Genomic DNA, 20169 nt, shown 5'->3' on the forward strand with positions numbered 1-20169 from the left:
CTGCAAATGTACTAGCCTGTTGAATTTAAATATTTTTATATTCCTTTACCAAGGCATTTAAACTTAATTATACTTTAATTATCTACCTTAGATGTTCTTATAGCATTTTCGTTGTGATTCACAGTTTTTAATGGGAAGTGAGAGCATATTCTTCAGACTTTGTAATACAGTTACACATAAAATATAGGCAGATATGAGAGAAAAACACACAAGGCCACTTAGATACTGCAACAATAAATATGTATATATGCACATACATACACTTTTTTTTTCAGTTTATATGTGCCACCCCAACCGTACTCTTTCACATTATTACTGTGACCCTTCCATTTCAGGATATTAAAATGACTCAGTTTTTTTTTGAGTTTTTTGAGTCATGTTTTGAGCCCATGTTTAGGCTACAACACTTGCCTCAGTAGCAATGTAAAGGCACTAATTCCACATGGCTGAAGAGCACAGAGGGCCTGCTCACCTGCTCTTGTTCAACAGAACCTAGAGCTCAAACCTTGCCTTAGGTCACAAGTAGAACCAAGTTTAGGTGGTCTTTTCTCAGCCCCATTTATGCACCCAGCAAAGCATTGCAGTGCCCAGAACAACACGGGACAGTGGCACCCCTGAGCCACAGCCCTGAGCTGTGGCACTGGGGGATGTATGGGACAGGACCAAGCAGCCCACAGAGCCCTGTAGTGCAGGTGGGAGCAGCCAGCCCTCCCCTCCAGTGCTGTGCACAGCTACCTACTGGAGAACAGGCACGTAAATTCAGTCACAAATGAGAAAGAAACCGTTTCAGCACCTGTAAATATTATGAAGGGAAAAACCAACAGAAGTTACCATTTTTAAAGTTTTTTCCTCCTCTACGCAACAGTGACTTCGAATTTGTCAGTAAGTTGGCAAGCACCTTCTTAATTATGCAAGCATTAGTATAATTATGGAACCATTTCCTTACATACGTAATGTAGAATTTGCTCCAAAATCTATAATTATGCAAGAAAAGTATTACGGAATAGTAGATAAAAAAAATGAAAAAGCATTTTGATTTGTGCTTCAAGATAGTTACACTTATTAAATAAACTTAATATATTCTCTAAAGAATTAATTTTCTGCACAATCTCTCAAAGAGTCTCTAAAGATTGACTTCAACCTTTCCTACTGAGGAAAAATGGTTATTTCTCCAATTGATAGGAACGAGAAAATTCACAGTCTGGTGACTGGGCTTAGTTCACTGTGCCTATTTCAGTTCCCAGGTATTAAAAAGCATTTGGTAATCCATACAAAATGATTTGGTAAGCAGTCTTCTTGCTCTGGAATGGTGTTATAGTAGTTTCTGAATAAAAAGCACAGTAGGAAGAGAAACAGCATAGGAAGGGACACATAGCATCAAGCAAACCAGGAAATAGGTTCTACATTCTACACATACTGTCTTATCACATTTTAACCTGCCTGCTGAGGTTAAGGTACACCCAGCTTTCTCTTGAGTCGGGATTCAGGAAGGCCTCAGGCTCAGGGAATGCTCACTGTGCAACCTGTCTGCACGTCTGGCACTACAAGACTTCCTTGGCTTTCAGTCTACAGGATCAGCTACTGGTGTTAGTCTCACCCTCACACACAACCCTGCCTGGGGCGAGTCTCTTAAAGCTGAAAATCCCCTTTCACCTACAGTTTTATATCAGAAATGATGCATGAATTTGCCAAAAGCAGATAGGGTATCTCTAGGCATTTCCTTATCCTGGCTCTACCTCTTCTACACTTCTGCACAGTTCACTGTGTTGCAAAAATCTAGGATTTGTTTTCTGCTGGTTTTTTTTACCCCCTATTCCAAAACAGATAATAAAATAGTTAATAGCATCCAAAATTATGCCTGAAGCATAACGATGTTTCTATATCCACCTCCCAGCAACACTTATATTGCTCAAAGCACAAGCTGTAATGCCTCATACATTTCTCTTGCTTCCCTATGGAAAATTAAGTACTTTAAAAATTACGTATTTTCCATCATTAAGTCCACTTCTTGATCTATGTGTTAAGGTATTCTATTTTAGTATCACATGCGATAACAAGGAAACAAGTTGCATGGGACTGCAACTATTTGTCTCTGCTCTCTCCTGTTCCCTCACCAAATAACATATGGATTTACCAAATTTTAGCAAAAGAAAGCAGAGTAATTAGAGACACTTATCTTCTGTGATCTTCATGAAAATCTGAGTATAGCTGCCCTGTAACCCAAACCTTCAGCATATGCACAACAGTCAGCAAAGCACAGCTCAAAGTAGCCAGAGCATTTGCACCCAGCCAGCAGCTGAGGATCACAATGGGACGTTAGGAAGACTGAATGACGTAACACAAGCTCTCAATATGTACTCGTAATTAATATTACATGATTAACAACTGTATTTTAATGAATATGGCGAGGATGTTTATTTTTGGAAGACCTACTAGAGGATGAATACTTCCATGGAGGGTTTCCATTATTTGAAAAGGGCATCAAAAACTACTGGAAAAATACAGCACAGACATGCCTTGCCTTTTATGCATTCTTTTGACATCAAATGGCATCACCATTCTGCTCTCATTTTTAATACCTGATAACCACAGCAAAACACGCTGAAGTAATCAAAGAAAACTTTAAAAAAAAAATGAATTCAGCTCAGCTTTCACAGCTTGGGACTGGAAGATACTTGGAAAACCCACTTGCTGAACATTAAAACCCTGTATGCAAAGCATACAGTAAGAGATATGGAACTTAGGATGGCTACCTAGATTTTTATCACAAAGGAAAAAAAATACATGACCCCAATGTGACACCCCTTGCCAAGTTTCACATTTTTTCAAAGCAGAGATAAATTAGATATTTCAGTGAACCATTTACAGTGAATAAATTTAATATGGGAAACACCACATTTTCCTCAATCTCCAAATTTTTTGGAAGGAATGAACCATGCCTCACCCAACTTGTCAAATTAGCAAATCATCCTATACAGAAGCAGCCCTGCCCATCCGAAGTTTCTAACTCTATATCTACAGTTCTCCCCAAATACCCTCCTTTTTCTCTTCCATAATGACATCACTTTAAACTCAAAGTCTCTATGGTTACACACAGCCAAAATTTTCCTCAGACACCTATTTCAGGACATCTGTAAATTACCTGGCAGCTCTATCTTCTCAGACAATTGTTTCAGCAGGAAGATGTAATGCTCATAGATAAGAAACGTTCCATGTATCCAACTACAAACTCAAATTTGGTATGTGGATAAATTTTAAAGAAGACTTTTTTTCAGCAAAGACATGAAACATGAACTCAAAGCGGAACAAGGTGAACCAGTTCTCTCATTGCAAGCAAGCAACAGTTTCCAAATTTCAGCTTCTGCAAAGTTACTGAAAATGAAGCATGAAAAAGGCTTATATTCAAGGTACAAAAATAGCCGCGCAAGTAGAATTTGTGCTGTACTCACTCTTATGGAATGATACTTTAGAAAGTATCACCATGATTTACTTGGCTTTTCTACTCTATGGAGTCAAAAAACAGAACAGTTTCTTTCTCAGTATACCTCACATTTTCCTTAGTTCATTCATTTTCATTAGGATCATGATAAACAAAGACAGAAAGATCCGTGTACAGGTCTCTATAAATTACAACCTAGTGCAGCTTTCAAAGAACATCTTCCCCACTGTAAAACTACTTGCAATAAAAATCATATTTCCTTCCCAGTATGTAATAAAGTTGAAACAAGCTTTAGCCAAATTTGAATTTCACACACACAATACAACATACAGAAGATTTTCCCCTTGTTTTTTTGGTAATAGATTTGGTCCTCGTTTCCCCAAATCAACACACTGCTAAGTCAGTGACATTGTGTGCAAGTGGGTGTAAACAAAAAGACAGGTCACAGTAGATGATAGATTAGGCTAGGATTTCTGTTGACGAATTATCAATTCTGAGCGACAATTTAAGATCCATTTGAAAGAGTTCACTAATTTTACCAGTGGCCTATATGTCTTAGAATCACAGAATTCTTCAAATTGGAAGGGACCTTTAAAGGTCACCTAGTCCAACTCACAACAATAAGCAGGGACACCTACAGCTAGAGCAGGTTGCTCTGAGCCCTTCCAACCTGACTTTGAAAGTCTCCAGAACAAACACCACCTCTCTAGGCAACCTGTTCCAGTGCCTCATCATTCTTAGTGTACAAAATCTCTTCCTCACATCCAAGCTAAATCTCCCCTCCTTTAGTTTGAAGCCATTTCTCCTTGTCCTATCATAGCAGATCCTGTTAAGAAAGAGTCTGTCCCCTCCTTCTTTAAGAAAAGGCTATAAGCCCCCCTTTAAACACTGACAGGCTGCTCTCAGGTCTCCCTAAAGCCTTCTCTTCTCCAGGCTGAACAGACCCAGCTCTCTCAGCCTGTCCTCATAGGAGAAGCGTTCCATCCCTTGGATCATTTTTGTGGCCCTCCTCTACATGCATTAACAGGTTGTCATGGAGTTATCTAGATCAATCTATGTCCATGACAGGGGGACAATAGGCCCACAGGCCCCCAAAAATGGGAAGGGAAAAAGGGGTAGGGAGATGGGAGCTGAGCTCAAAGAAACAAACAGAGCAGCGGCAACAATCTAAGGAGGAAAACTTATTTTGCTAACTAGTATATTGGAATGCAAGATAACACAATATAACACAATCTAATTGAAATTGAGGCAAATAAATCAAGTAAAATAAGAGAGAGTTTTCCAAAGACCGAGAAGCCTACTTTGAAATTGAAGCCGCCACGGCTTGGAAGTACACCCACACCCACTGCCAGGCAGTGAGAGAGAGAGCCAGCATCACTTCCATGACGTATTTCCTTCTCTGACCATGAGGTCCTCTAGGACATGTAGTTCTTCTCTGTGCTCCCCATGATGTCATGATGTGGAATACCAATTGCAAAATTACAAAACCAAAACATGGGTCCACATCTCTCCTGTACCAAGGACTCCACATCTGGATGCAGTACTCTAGATGAGGTCTCAAAGTGCAGAATAAAGGAGGAGGATCAGCTCCTTTGCCCAGCTCACCACAGTTCTTTTAATGCAGCCCAGGGTATAGCTGGTTTTGTGGGCCGCAAGGTCGTTTACCAATCCATTTGCAATAAGAGGAATTTGCAATGATCAAAGGGAAACCAAGAGAGAAAATCTGAACTGATCAACAGAAAAGGCAGGAAATCAGCAGAAGAGGTGCATTATTGATTCTTAAGACAAAAGTATGTGTGCTGCCAAATCCTTGATATACAATAAATAACTCTTCAGAAAGGCAGTAAAGAACTGAAAAATATGAAATAGGAAATGAATACGGCATGACTAAAACTCCTAGAAGCAGCTCCAAATGAATTCTCTCCATATTTAGGTTATGGCCTTGGAGGAAAAATTTCAATCTTTAAAGCATTAAGTATCACTAAACTATGGTTTGACGATATAGTAAAACAGTGACACATGTCACAACAACTTGAAACTCAGTAAAAAATATCAATCCATAAATAAAGCAAACAATTATTAACTGAATTAAACTAAATTTTAAACCTAGAGTCTTCCTGGAAACAAAAAAGAAAATCCAATTATTTTCATATAATCATATACAGTCTTACATGACTAATACAGAAAAGCTAGTAAATAAATTAAAACATAAAAGAAATTTTGTTTCCATAAGAGAAGATACTCACTTGTGTTCAGTCTCTGCTTAAACAGTCCCTTTTACTGAGGACTTCACAAATCTGCACTGATCTAAGCTAGAGATTGCTTTGAGCACCAAATTCCCCAAAAAAGAGAGCACTGTGGGACCACGGGCTTCTGGGTTCATCAATGCAGCAAGACAGAGACAGCATGGGATTTAAAAACTGTTTGTAACTACACTTCCTCACACAGAATACCAGATAACACCGAGTGCGGAGTCCCTTCTGTTGATCCTGTTGCTTTAAATTGCAAAAGCAGATTTCCTAAAACGCAGAAGTCAGGTTATTAATACTTTCTCATAATCTTCTATACTATAACAATAATCTGTGATGATGTTTCCCAAAAGACAATACTCACAATTCCACATTCTTAAGATTTGTCACCATAATCTGCTCATTATGTTTTACAGCCCTAATGTAGGCACCATAAAACTATTTTGTCTCTTCAAAACTCAGCAATTAAAGCAGCTCATTTTAAGGAAGTGTCAATGTGCAGATATATTTTGTACTAATTAAGCCTAACATAGAATAATTAATGCTATTCTGATTCTGATTATTAATTATATTCTCACAATGGCATCAATTAGTTTCCAGTATACATACCACTATTAGAAATTTCTATCTTTTCTCCACCTTTTCCTTACACTTAACAGGGCAACAAGAGCTGACAGACTTGTCTCACTTCTTACGTTTGATGATCAGGACAACTTTTCTACTGAGTGAACTGCTTGTCCCATAGTTCCGCATCAGAAAAAGATAGAAACAGTGACATTAGATATCTACCACAACCTACAGTAAGGAAGGACAAGGAAAATCCTGAAGTATTCACAGTCTCAGGTACAGAAATCCAATTCGTACAAAGTCTGACTGTTGCTCTTTTTGACATAAACAGAGAATGAATGCTCCCCACTAAATTTAAACGTATACTATGGAAAGCAATACTAAGTCCCTGCTGTGAAAAGATTTATTTTGGGCAAATATCTCCTTAATCTTCTTATTCCTAACATTCACACAATTCGGGCATTGACAATTATAAGCATATCCAATTGAAGCTAAGATTTTAGATTTGGCAACACAACACTGGGCAGGACATAGGATTAATGTGGTTTTAGTAGCACTGTTTCTGCTATTGTAAGAAGAGGTTAAAAAAGGTTTTTTTTCCTTTCTGCAGGATTCAACAGCTGTATTTCAGATATCAACACATCTTATGACACAAGCAGTAGGAGCAAAGTTTAACCACATTAAAATAACATATTTTTTTTTAAGAAAACAGAAAAACTATTCAGAATCTGAATATCTAACTCAAAAAGTGTGTACTATCAACACTCAAATTTACATACAGACAGTAGAAAAATGCTGAAATCACACACAGAATCACAGGGGTTGGAAGGGACCTCAAGAGATCATTCACTCCAACCCTCCCCTAAAGCAGGTACTCTACAATAGGTCACACAGGTAGGTATCTAGATGTGTCCTGAATATCTCCACAGAAGGAGACTCCAGGACCTCTGCAGGCAAATTGTTCCAATGACAAATGATACTGACTGAAATGCTGACAGGATGCAGTAAGAACCTGAGAAATGTTCATCAAAAAGTAATTGAAGTAAGATCCCAAAGACAATAAAGGCAGTTTGGTAGACTTGGTAGACTAAACTCATGACTTCCATCCCTGGTGTCACATCCTTTGGATGGAAGCATTCACCATCAATTGTTTCCATTTTAGTTGTATGTATCTTCTATTCCTTTCTGAAAGGATAGTTTTATTCTATCTTTAGTCAAGTCCAGCAGGTTATCCAAGATCCACATTTGCACAAAATGCATGTTGTCATTAATACACGTTGATTTGATCATACAAAACCAGAACTGCATTTTATATTCTAATTTGCATTAAAGATCAGTTAAATATGAATGCAGTACTAGTTAAAACACCTTATCTTCAAATATGCTAAGTTTAAGTTGCCACTTATCTTTGGCTCTGGAACAAAGTCTGCATTTTATTCCCTAGTTACAATGGACCTTCTTGCTATTAAAAAATATATATATATATTACATATACGGTTTTCTAGGACAACATTTAGAGTGAAAGAACAGTCTCAGAAAAAACACAGCTTATGTCAGATTTCTTCACCTTTCATTTTAACTGTAGAGCTCATTTCTCTAACACACACATCTTTAAATATTTACTTTAAATATTTGGTAACTACAAAACTCATAAAGCCTGGTTTCCTGTGAGTTTGTACTTTTTGTCCTCTACAAGCCTCATTCACCAGAGCAGGTCTGACCCTCCAAGTGCTATGTAACATACCAACTAGGCAGGAGAGAAGAAATGCTAAATCCCACCTCAACCTACACAAAGCTGTGAGATTATCACTAATCACACATGACACCTGGTATCCCGCTCTTTGTCAGGCAGAATATTTAATGTCTGAAATTGGCCCCAGGCTCCACCTGAGATAATTGCATACTGCACAGAACAGTTACGGAGCAGCAGAAAGACAAAAAAAAATCACCTGAGCATTCTGAGGATGAATATGGTTATTGAGAAATGAATACGGCTTTGAGAAATGGAAGAACAAAGGTTTCTAAAAATTCAAAGGAATACAGGTATTTAGTGATGCTATAAAAAAACTAATATATCTGACATCTAATGTATCATAGTTAACTGATTTCTTGCATTGCTGGGGGTACAGGAAGAAATCAACAAGATACGTTTCAGTTAGATAAAAGTGGAGGAAAGCTGAGGAGGAAAGCTGGCACTGAGATGGTTAAAAGATGGGCAACATCTCCTGGGACACTCACTGTAGAGAGAGTAAGAAAGGTTAGCAAGAAAGTAATTCAGGCAGAATAAGAAAGTAAAACAAGATGCAGAACACATGTAAAAGATACTGAAATTGTTACTAACTACAGCAGCATCCCCATTCTTACACAGTGTGGACTACTTTAAAAAATAAAATACAGGAAACTGTCCCTTTACATGTAGTTTTTCACTTCAAATAAAGTGAAGTTTCGTTCCTAAGTATAATATCCTTCTTTTCAAGTTTCCTGTATTTTGCTGCATTTCTTCATATCACTGTGCTCCTCCCAGCAATTTAAATTCACATTATTTATACAGGATAAAAACTCAAAAAACAGAATGCTCCATGTTTAGCAGAAATGTTTATATTTTCTTTTAAATATTCTATGCCACTATTGAGGGCTTAAAAAGAAACAGCACATTTAATGTCTGGAATGGCAGTTTCTTACACCAGGAGGATATTAACCTTTAATCCTTGAAATCATTAAAGAAATGTTTGTAGAAATATTTTTAGCCTCTTTATCTGGTCAAAGTACTGGAAGTTAAGTCGTGTCTGTACAAACCAATCATTTCACCAGCAGTTTTATATTTCTTTAAAGCCTCATATAAAAAGCACCTGCTTAAAGTGAGTAATGGAGTTTTATATTCATTGCACTTAGGAACAGCGTATGTAACCTATTCCGTTTTCCTCCCTTGTGGAATATATTTCAGCTTATATTGCACAGCACATTACCGATGTGTATAAAGACTCTCTGATCAGCAATTTGGACTGCAGACAGCAACCTGCATGAGTACACTTTTTTCCCTTCCTTAAATACAGTATCCACTTGATTCAGCAACACAAATTAAAACCATCCTTTAAAGATGATGATCTCACCTTCACAGCAAATGCATGAAACACATGCATGCTAACACTGTAACGTCAGGCTACAGTCTGTGGCATACACCCTGCACACAACCAACAACAATTGGCATTCTGACAGTATTACAGAAAGAACTTTATACACGAACTTCCTCATCCGAAGAACAGAAAATCTCCACCAGTGTTGTTAATTTATGAGAGGTTAAATAAAACCTTACTGCCTATCCAGACATACACTTTGAAAAATCCAATTGCAAGAAAAGTCTGCAATAGGATATATTTTAAAGATGCAATTTAATCTTGGAGTTTGCTCTTAGTCAACACAAAGCACTAAAAGAAACCATTTTCATACTACAGCGTATTCAAGCACATGCTGTGACACTCTTTGTAGTTGAGAAATGTAAGGAATTCTTCACTACAATCTCAGCTAAGTTTTGCCTGCAGAATTGCTTAGCATATCCTTTTGAGAAAAAGACAAACTTGCAGTATGGTGTTCTTCTGCAGTATGGTGTTCAGCAGCCAATGGTGTTCTTCAATTGTAAGAAGATTAATACTAGACTCATTTAGGTAATACAGGCACAACCATGAAATAAAAAGGAGGTAGTTTGGTTTTTTTTCCCCAATCAGCTGTTCTTTCATTTGAAATACAACAGTCTGAGAGAATAATTGTAATAATTTCCATTTAAACACTTGGTGTAAGATTACCCAGAATCATACAACTGTACTCATGAATTTACTGTAGTTAAGTACTGCTGTATTACACACAGAAAACACATTGATTCCAAGCCCTTTCTAAGAGTGTGCTTAGCAGAATGATTTATTTTCTGTGCACAGAATCATATCTTCACAAAACCAGACGTTGGTTCTAAATAGACAGTTACTCTTTGCATCTTCTGCCATCCACCTACCTCTATGGTGGTAAGTTTTAAACAACGTGGAAAATAAATTTGCCAGAACAACTTAAACCAAGCATAGAATTACCCGTCAATATTATTGCACGTAAGTACTTACTCACTGATCTAAACAGGAAGAAGGGCTATATTACATTAGCTTGATTAGTACCTCATGGAACACTGCTGAAGAAGTTTTGGGGTCAAAGCAAGTTTACGTAGCCCTTGAGAAGTGGAAGGATTAGCTATTCTATATCCAAGCATATGAAGAAGTAATATCTGTGACTTGGGACCTGCATGTTTTCTAACTTACTGTAATTAAGTTAGCACTACAGTTAGCTTATTTGTAAAACATTCTAATTCTGAAATATTTAGCAGGATAAAACTTGATACATCAATGCTGAATTATAATATCGAAGGAAATAGAGGACTTAAAATGAAATCCTGATAAATCTTCACAGTATCTTAGAATGAGATCCAAATCTAGTTTGAATTTTTTACACAACAAACGCAAGAACAACAAAACTGAAAATGCAGGCAACTAAGAAGCTTTTTCACCACTGGAAACAAAAGTCAGCTTTTAAAAACAGAGGAACGTTGCTCCAAACTTGCTTATTTTTTTATTGTTTTGCTCCTTCCCCTCCTCCCCCACCCAAAACAACACTGTTGCCAATTAGTTGTCCTTAACATAATTTCAAACACATACTGAATGTCTGTATGGGTATTGCGGCTTTGCTTGGTTTACAAAGACGAGTGAGGCCTCTAAGAATGCCAGTTGCATGCTTTTCAACAGAAGGATGTAAACTTATTTAGCAATCTCTTTTTCTCTTTCATCTTATCTCTAGTTTCTGTGTAGATTTATAATGCTCATTGTTTCCAATTTTAACAAATCACCTAATGGCAGAAAGGAAAATATGTTAACCTTGGAATTATTTGCAGTTGTAGAAATCCCTTTTGTCTGGCTCATGCAAGGCCTGCAATCTGTTTTAAACACAGATTGTCTGTCTTTTGTCTGACAGCCACCAAGCTGCACAAATTACTTTCTGCCTGTTCACCTGTTTGCAGCTGTGTCTGTAAGCTAAGGATTCTGTAGTTTGACTTGAGCAACCACTGAGGATTGATGACATGTGCTGCTGATAAAGTGAGCAATTTGAAGAAATTACTGGCTAAACTTATTGAAAGACATCTGTGCATGAGCTGAGAACTAGAAGCCTTCAATTGTGAGTTTGCAACCTGCAGTGGCGGCAGTCTGTTTGAAGTGATATCCTATAAGGGAGTTGGCCCTGACACAAAATAACTACACCATCTTTGCAACATATTTCTGCACAACCTACAGAATTGTGTTCTTTTGGTCTTAGACATACTTCCTAACCAGAGGATATAACAACAATTAAGACTTCCTATCCTCATCTAGCAGAAGTGACTTCTTTTGAAGCCCGGTTTTTACTCAGGTTGGGCACTCTGCATTATTTCTCAGCCCTCACTACGGCACTCTCAGCAGTTACAATTTTATGCTTATTTTCCCTTAGCCAACAAAACACGACCTTGCAATATTACGGAGTACATCTCAACTCTTCCTAACTAGCTGTAACACCTGAAAGTCTGCTTCATACTAAGCAGTCAAGACATTTTATCTATGATCTTTGTTAGTCTGGATAATATTTGAACTTTAGGTATATTTGCAGATATTAATTTTAAGCTCAGGGAGACAAAAACTTAGGGTGTGAGTGTGCATGTGAAAATACATGAAGCTTTTGGTTTAAACACATGTAGTCAATTCTGAGGTGTACATAGCATTATGCAAAAAGAAATTTCTAAGTCGCTGGAGACACATTCTATAGTGATATGCTTTAACTTTGCTCCCATTACATTTGCTCTTAAGCGTTTAGCATAAATTTGTTTCAAGTATATATTGCGTTAGAATAGGCCTAAGCAGAAATCAGTTCATAAACAAATTTCAGAGGAGGCCAAAACAACAAAGCCAAAAACACACTAAAACAGTTTCAACAACCATGGCATACATATGTGCTACACTTGATTTTTCAAGAGAAATTAGGGCTGCTGTTTGCATTTCCTGAGTATTTGAAGGAAAATACTACCTCAAAATTATACCTCCAGAACAAAGTCAACTAACAACAATAACAATTTTCAAAATCCTTGTTGTATTTGCTGAAAAACTGTCACTGTGTTATAAATTAAGCACGTTTGAAAATAGGAAAGCAAAGCTTTCAAGTTAACTAGCTATATAAATTGGGCTTTCACATTTCAGAACCCATAAACCAGATTCAATGCAGAGATGAAGTGACCTCCTGAAAAAAAGAAAGGATATATAGTACGTTGTATAGGCATACAATAAATCAAGTCCTGATTATGTGCAGTTAATAACTAGACAACACTAAAAATAAAACCCTTAAGATATTCCGGTACAGCAGATATCTAAATAAATACAGTACATTTTTACCTTTAGCCTCTATGCATATTGCAAGTTCAAGTATTTCTAGTGTCAGCTTTTATTTTAAAAGACCTAAGTCGTGAGAACATTCTTACGTACCACTTCATAACTCTGACACCAAGTATGTATAAAAAGATTAGCCTTTATTTGGTATAAAATCAGTTGGCAGTTTTACATCTGTGCAATGCAACATAAATACCCCAGCTGGCATCTCAAGCTCACACACATATGGACTTCAAAACAGAAACTTCCTTATTTGCAGCACTGCCAGGGTAATTTTGTATACTCTGCATACTACAGCTATTTGTCAGGCCTCTGCAGGTGTGCAGCGCACATAAACACACAGCTGTAGCCTAGCAAGCCAAGTGTTCCATCAAACACATAAAGGGAGACCTCAGCAGCTGGATTAGTCATCCCTGCAACAGGTCCAGGGAGAACAATATGGGTTAGTATTTTTGGAAAAGCATGGATGGTAAATTTATGATTATGCTGGCCTTACCAAATAACTGCTGGATTGTGTCATTTTTATGCAATGACTACTTATTAAAGTTTTTGTTAGAATGGCTGGAACAGACTGAATATTTTTTAGTTTTTAATATAAACAATAAGGTAGTTTATGTATAAAATAGTTTATTAAGTGCAAAATGTTAAAAGGTTTTCATGCTAGTGGTTGGTTCTTGACAGATGTTACAATTATTTGCATTGGCTTTAACAGACAAATCACTGGAATCAATTATAGTTAGTATATCATAAAACTTCTTACTAGTTATATATTATCCTTTGTCACATTTACTCTAACTACACAGCATTTTTCTATGTATTTGACTCTAATTGCTCAGTTCACAGGTGATAATGTAAAAACACTTGATAGAAGTGCAGGAGAGTTTTCTGTAATTACATTGCTTGTTTCTTTAAATCACAATGTTAACGTAAACAACAGGAAAACCAATCTTTCTCATAATTGCTTAGAAGACACCAGCATTCATACAATTTCATGGCGGTCATAGATGTTAAAAACATTTTAATGAACCAGAAACAGCAGTAATCCTAATCTGATGCAACTTTAAGAAACTTTTCATATGTCAAAAGCAAGAATATAATAAATCGATTAAGACAATTAATCGGACCTTTAAATCAACTTGTACGTATCTATCCAGAATACTCAATATAAATAGGGATTTTAAAATTTCAAAATTGTATCAAAAGCGTTATGAGAAAAAATGGACACCATCAGGATACCTCTTTGATGCATTTCATGCATTACATTTCAACTTAAAACACCATGCATGTGTTTGCTTCTCTTTTATATTTATCAATCACACCATTTGACCAATCTTGCCTATAAATACTCTGTTTTGAAGATGACATCTGTCAATATTGATTTTAATAATAGCTCTCCTTGGTTTCACCACTCAGAGGAAAGTGCCAATTCAAAACATCATTAAGGCAGGTATTTGTAGAATCAGAGAATCACTCAGGTTGGAAAAGACCTTAAAGATCATTGAGTCCAACCATGATCCAACCATACTACTCTAAGTAACAACCCTCCACTAAATCACGTCACTGAGCACCACATCCAAATGGTTTTTAAACACATCCAGGGATGGTGACTCAACCACATCCCTGGGGAGCCTATGCCAGTGCTTAACCCTTTCTGTAAAGATGTTTTTCCTGATATCCAATGTAAACTTACCCTGGCGCAACTTGAGGCCATTTCCCCTCATCTTGTCGCCTGTCACCAGTGAGAAGAGACCAACCCCGCTCTCACTGTAAGAACCTTTCAGGTATTGAAAGAGAACAACAAGGTCACCTTTCATCCTCCTTTTCCCCACACTAAAAAGCCCCAGTTCCTTCAGTCTCTCCTCACAAGGCATATTCTCCAAGCCCATCACAAGCCTTGTTGCCCTTCTTTGGATCTGCTGCGGCACCTCAATGTCCATTCTGTACTGAGGTGCCCAAAACTGAACACAGTACTCAAAGTGAGGCTTCACCCATGCTGAATACAGGGGCAGGATTTCTTCCCTAGTGCTGCTCACCACATCATTTCTCTTGCACTGAGAACATTTTATATTTTTCCCAGGGTGCAGCAACATTTGACAGCACTTGGGAACACAGAGCAGGAATCCATGCCCAACTGCCCCTTCTCATTATGTAACTGCAAGATTTCAGGAAGGAAGAGGAGGTTCCCAGTGGCCGATTTCTCAAACTTGACCTGAATGACATTTCAAGACCATCCACCAGGAACATCACTATTGGTGGCTCAGTAACATACATAAAGGTTATAGTAATGCTGGGATATCAAAAATCTAATCACCAGAACCACTGTTGGGCAATGAACAATCACGTAGTGATTTCTTCATGGGGTATAAAGGTAGCCGTTCTTTTAAGCACAATAGCTTGCAGTAAATGCTGAAAAAGCACCAGAGATGGAAAGAACAATACTGAGCCATATTCAGAATGAGAATTACTCAAACATATGCTAAAAATGAAAAGGCACTTCAAAACAAAAATCATCATTTAGAAAAAAGGAAAAACAGCAATGACAAACCTAAGCATTCCTTTTATGCAGACATGTCTGTCCCTCAGAATCAAAACAGAAAAACTACAATGTCAGAGATGCAACATATGCCTCTTGAATCTACAGTCTATAAAAAAAACACAGAAATGACTAATTGCTCTTTTCTGGTAAACTGAAGACAGAGTCTATAACATAGATGCAAGAAACAATGGAATAAAGTAGAATTGAGTGATGGCTTGATAGCAAAGTTATCAAGATGTAATGGCATATTATACTGTTGAGGAACTAGTCACAGTCAAAGAAAAAATGGCTTATATTATTAAAATATGACAAACCCATAGACTGTACTTCAGAAGAAAAACTAAAATATGTTTCTTAAAAGCAAGTGACTGAAATTATAGAGCAAAATAATACAATATCTGTAAGTTATCAGCATCTATTTCCCTGAACTGCCTAGATACATAGCTTGGCTCGTCCTTGTTTTAAGTATAGATCTGAGTCTGGCCCAAGCTCTCCGAGACAGCCCTTTGCAATGTAATCATAATCTAGGTACATCATGACAACAGTTTCCCTTAGCTCCTTCCCATATCTTGTGGAACTGCATTCCAGCACAAATAAATCAAGATGATTATTCTTCCTTTCACAAGAATACTGATTAACAGGAGAGGAGCATTTCATGCCTCACAGTTTTCTGATTTTTCATTAAAGCCTAATACTTCAGGCATTCCTGTAAATATAAAATCAGAATGCCTTGTTATTTCAGTGGAAAAAAAATATGGAGGAGTATGTATATATATTTATATCTTGCCTAACGCAGGAAAACTAAGTTATTGCTCAAAAAGAAAAAAAAAACAGCCTAAGTTTATCCAATGTGACAAAATTTTTAAGAGAACCCATACACAATTAATTACTGGAAGCATGCAGTATTTTTCTAAGTTGAAGTTGGAGTTTCTGCCAGTGCCTTTACATTTCAAAATACACAATTGGTACTATATATCTAATGTTGTATAAGAAAAAAATATACTGCTCCTATTGAAAGAGCTTTCAAACTGAAAAAGGAAGAAAAAAGCAAGATAGGATATCTATCTATATGTATAATCCTTCAATTGGATATGAATGCAGAAATAGTAAGAATAAGATTTTGCAGTATGGAGGAGGGTAGAGAAGAACTGTCAAGTATTCTCTGATTATGGTCTTTGTTAAATCTTAATCTGGTAAGCATTACAATTAAACCCCAACATCATAAAATGCTTCAGAAATGCATACTGACAACATCTCCACAATATTTTTAAAACCCGATAAAACCTAAATTGATAAAGAACTCCTTATTTTGAAATCCACACTGTTACGAAAGCAGCTGAAGCAACACTATCAAACAGTAACCTATTCCAGATCCCCTTGGGCATCACATAGACCATGCTTACTTCTCTCCATTCCTACCCCCACTTTTTTCCCATTTTTCTTAAAATACAAGCTATTTTATAGGGTGATTGTAATATGATACTATGATCATTGCTGATTGCAGTTAGAAACAGACCCTTCTAATCCAGCTGCTCTCCACTTCAACAAATGCCATTTAAAAGCTACTTCATAAAAACATTATTGCTTCATACTTAAAAGACATTAAGTCAAGATTTTGGAAATTCCATTCGCTTGATTATATCAGCAAGTGCACTATACGTTAGATTTATCATTAAAGCAAAATCCATGAGAACTGTTTTCCAGACTTTAGTTAATGCTCTTATGACACATTTGGCCAATGAAAATGGATGAAAAACAGTAGTGCTTTGAAGCAATAGCCAGTAAATGCCATTGTGGTTTACCAAGAGTGGGATGCACAACATATTAGACCACAGTTAATGAAATTAAACCATTTCTTATGTTTCTGAAATGTGTCCTGTATTACTTGCTTGGAAACTACACAACTGATTCATCTTTGAGATTTTACTTCTTTCTGTAGTAAATTGTATCTCTTACATCTACTGGTAATTAAATCAGTAAGCAACAACCACTGTTATGTATTTTATAATACTATTTAAGGCAAAATAACTCAATAAATAAATGCATGTTCTTTTTCTTTTTCCACATAAAAACGGAATTGTAAAGTTACGTCCCTTATTCAAAGATCTGGGGAAAAGATTACCAGGAGAAAAAATAGGATAAAGCATATGCATACTACCTACTTGTGTAAGATGTGAGCTGATAAGTAGTTTCCTTTCATAATATGCCCATGAAATGTGGATTTAATGTAATGCTTTCTTTACACTATATTACAGGGGGGGGGGGAAATCTCCTGGCAAATCTGGTGATTCTGAAGTTTTACCTACTGCTTCCATGCACAATTTATCCAACAAAGCACTGAGGTGCACACTATTTGCCAAATTCAAATGCTGTTGTTCCTCTGTTCTTCTGATGCCTTGGAAAAGAAAACATAACTGATCTTCAAAATCCATGTATTTCTCTACTATTTTTAATTATTAACCTGTTAATTATACAGCTATGGCTACAGCTCAGCTAAATCAAATCCTTAGAAAGAAGACATGATGTCTCCTCACTTACATCAAAGAAGCTATGAAAACCTATTCTTACTTCAGAATTTAAAGGAGAAAGCTCAAAGGTTAAAATGAACTGCTTTCTCGCAGTCCAACCAGCTGCTGTCTCAGGCTAATAACCCAATTCTCACAAGTCCTTCAAGCTTTCCAAATGAAGACGCTCACACACTTTATTTCAACTAGTTAATTTGTAACTAGGGAATGTTAACTAATAAACTTTTCCAATTATCTCAATTAGTTAACAGTAAAACTGAGGGATGGTCATTAGTTCAGGTCGTTTTTATGCAGTGTCACTGTAAGAAGCCACCAGGATTCCTCTCCAGGGATTATCAAGCCACAGTTTCATCAGAGAGTCAGTAGAAGCAAAAAGGTGAGAGACCAGTCATGCAAGAGCTTCAACTACATACAAAGAGAGAAAAGGTAAACAGCAGTGGTCCTTCTACTGTCTAAACCAGAAGAGATGACAGTTTATACTGGTTTTGCCAGCTATTTTCCAGTTTGCACCTTAAAACACAATCAAAACATCTTTCAAGTATTTGGACAGCAACTCATAAGAATCAGAGCTCTTCTCCACTGATAAGAGGGAATGAAGATACTGATCTTTTCAACTAAGAGAGCAAAATGCTTTCAAATGAATCATTTTCACTAGATTTAAAAAAAAAAAAAAAGGCAACAAAAATAATTTACAGTGGACTGTAATTTATAAAATTTAAATTAAATTTATTTAATTTATGTAAATTAATTTATTTAATTTACATAACTTCCACTATTGAGAATGTAATTTCTGCATGTATTAAAACTGAAGTCTTCCTTAAGAAAAATGAGGTACTTACTGTGTTCAACAGCAAACTGTCCTTATTAACAGAAGTGATGAATAATATGGTCTTTTACACAAGTTAGGCTGCACACCAAAGTGGCAGAGAAGCTCAGATCACATTGCCTCATTTCCATAATCACTTTCACATGTGTACAATGCATTAAATACAGTACCATCTTAAAAATGAAAAGCAGACATTCCTTTGGAAATTAATTCAATATTTATCGTGTCACACTCAAATAAAAGACCTTTTATACTGGAATACAATAAATAACAATAGGATGTGTATTATTTTATTTGCCTTAATTTTGTCATTTAGGCACAAGCATACTGTACAGTTGTGGGAAGATGACACACATCTAGAGCACTATATTCTAAAGATGTAAGCAATAAGTCTTTCTGTGAAAATAGATACATAAAGAGAACCTACAAAATCAATATGGAAACTTCTTTACCATGCATTTCCACATACTTCACATTAACTACTCCTGCTGACAGACTTTGATCTCAATAGTCTCCAATCACTTCTCACGAAGAAACATACACACGTCATAGAACATCACCTCCTACCAGATTCTTTCCCCACAAGCAAAGATTCAGGCCTACATCTAAATACATACATGCATCTTGAATGTGAATATGGTAAAATTGCAGAGGTTGCAATTAAAGTTCCATGCAGGTAATTAAGAATCAGTGAACATTGCTTCTCTGTACACTGACTTTTGAAGATGAGTAAATCCTTCACTATCATCTGTATTTCAGTTATTCACATTCAAGCTAATTTTCATGTTAAGCTCCTCTCAGAGAACAGTTTCTCATGCAACAAAACTAAAATCACTGCATCTGTATCATTGATACTCTCACTTGTAATTAATTCTACAGGCAAGCCTGTGGTTCTCACCACAGCAAACTAAGCACAGCTATTAGACCTTTCACTGTGAAGAATGATTAGCTCTTGTGGATAAAGGGCATAAATTGTGAGAAGTCACTGAAGAATCAGTAATGTGTTAGTACAAAGTAACATTCTTCCTGAAAATCACTCAATGAGGAATGGTACAGGAAGCTTTACCCTGCATTATCTTTCGGGACTTTTTATTGCACTACCACAACAAATTCAGCAGCTTTGTGTATGTGAATGGATTAATCAATTTTGAGAGAAGCCATAAGCAAGCAAGTTTATAATAAAACACAATAATATAACTTCCCAAATTACATCTGCACTTTGAAGAACCTGTATATAAACAGCAAAGCAAGAGAGAACTCCACTTCAAGTTCAATTACAGGATACAGTAAAAAATAAAAATAAATCAATATACTCTAACACCAAGTTTCTTCATTTACACCTTAATACGTTAGCTACATCCTGTAGTGGTTACACAACATATCATGTATAGCTCTCAAGTTTTCAGACAATGTCATTAAATACAGGAAATAAACATTTCAACATACCAAACAGATTGCATAATTAATAATCAAGTCATTTCAAATTAATTTGCAGAGGAAATAGTTAAATAGTATCCTTCTTATGGATTATACAGAAGCAATATTTTGAATAACTATATGAAATAATAACTTAGGTTTAAACTTATC

General features: G+C 36.4%; 1 protein-coding gene across 9 annotated transcripts in view; it reads right to left on the minus strand.

The window, feature by feature from the left end:
- The window catches only part of VPS13B (vacuolar protein sorting 13 homolog B), a 394840-nt gene that overhangs the window by 273837 nt on the left and 100834 nt on the right, over window positions 1-20169 (minus strand). The window lies entirely within an intron of this gene.

The sequence above is a fragment of the Coturnix japonica genome, chromosome 2, assembly GCF_054131305.1.
Source record: "Coturnix japonica strain WE chromosome 2, WE-NBRP24, whole genome shotgun sequence".
Taxonomy (NCBI): Eukaryota; Metazoa; Chordata; class Aves; order Galliformes; family Phasianidae; genus Coturnix; species Coturnix japonica.